Genomic DNA, 1782 nt, shown 5'->3' on the forward strand with positions numbered 1-1782 from the left:
TACCTCGCATAGACCTCTACAAATCGAGCTTAGCCTTCTCGGGAGCGTTTCTCTGGAACTCCTTCCCCTAACAGATAAGAAATGCAACTTCAGTGAAAATGTTTAAGAGACAGTCACGTTCACACATCATTCGTGAATGAAATGTCTTGTTCGATTGTTATTTTGTTAAACATTTTGTACTAGTGTTAACGGATGTGTAGCTGATCGGAGCAACTTTATTCCCAAATGAAAGGTATAACTATGTCAATGTAATTTTGTAATTTTTGAGTTCTCCTTATGTAATTCCTTAAATGCACATTGTGTTGCGTTCCATACAATGCATTTCTCTATTTTATATGATTGAATTTTTTAAATTTTTGTATGTGCGTCTGTCTTTCTTTCATTCTTTATTTGGTGTTTAACGTCGTTTTCAACCGTTCACGGTTATATCGCGACGGGGAAAGGGGGGGGGGATGGGATAGAGCCCCTTGTTAATTGTTTCTTGTTCACAAAAGCACTAATAAAAAAATTGCTCCAGGGGCGTCTGTCTTTATGTGCTGTATAAATGATAGGTTGGAAGAATAGGCTTTGCCTAAAACCTTTATCCTTTTGTAATAAAGTTCTGAGTCTGAGTCTCTCTCTCTCTCTCTCTCTCTCTCTCTCTCTCTCTCTCTCTCTCTCTCTCTCTCTCTCTCTCTCTCTCTCTCTCTGTATGTGTGTGTGTTTGTGTGTGTTTGTGTGTGTGTGTGTGTGCATGCGTGTGCGTGTGTGTGTGTGTGGGGGGTGTATGTAAGCTGAAGTTGTGTGATTGGCCACGGTATATCACGTGACAGGACCTCATGAGACAAGCAGCAGACGCAGTCATTTCCTGTCTGTCTCCAGACGGACTGAAAGTTATTGGCGGGAACATGGCTTATACCGTCTGATGCGTGTCATCGGAGCGCGATTTCCAACAGATCCATTATGGCAGTGGAGTGTGCTGTAGCACGTTCATGAATGTTTATGCAAAAATAAGAGGATCGTTTACTGATCTTTTACTTTTAGTAGTCTTCGTTTTTTTATGAGAGATTAGGTTTTTGGCTAACGTCTATGACCTGATTGACTGGATTGATCTCATATGTTCATGAATGTTTGTGCAAATAGTTCATTTCTTATAATTATGTCTTTTTTTTTTCTTTTTACTTCTTTTCTTTCTTTTTTATTTTTGGGGGGGGGTGAGGGGGGCAAACATTACTTCACCGGTTAGCGTAGCAATAAAATAAAAACAACGTAACAAGACTTACATCTGGGGGCCTTTTCGGATTGACGATTTCTTTCATAGAGGTCACGTGACAGCCGCTCAAATAAAAGTAACCACCCCCCCCACCCCCCCCCGAAAACAAAACAAATATTTAAAACAATCGACACAACAAAAAGGTCAGGATCCAAATATAAAATCGACACAAGCTAAGAACAGACACAATTCAGCAATGTCTACATTCACAAAGAATGTCCTTTCACTTATCTACGCACAACAGGTTGTTTGGAATGGCAATCTTGCACACAGCTGGTGTTACGCTCGCAGAGCTGCCAACTGTTATGCTTTCAGCGTAGCATGCTATGTTTTAAGACAAATAGTGCAAGTGCAACGCTGTTACACCAAGCTTAGAATTGCTCCTCTCAAACAAATAACCACAGGCATGCACCAGTTTGCTCTTTCTTGTGAGTCCTGGTACTCATTTCTGATTCTCACTCCGTGTAGCGGTCAGAATGTGTGTCATAAAACATTGTTCAAAACTAAAAAGTGACAAATAGCCTAAATGT

The sequence above is a fragment of the Littorina saxatilis genome, linkage group LG1, assembly GCF_037325665.1.
Source record: "Littorina saxatilis isolate snail1 linkage group LG1, US_GU_Lsax_2.0, whole genome shotgun sequence".
Classification (NCBI taxonomy): Eukaryota; Metazoa; Mollusca; class Gastropoda; order Littorinimorpha; family Littorinidae; genus Littorina; species Littorina saxatilis.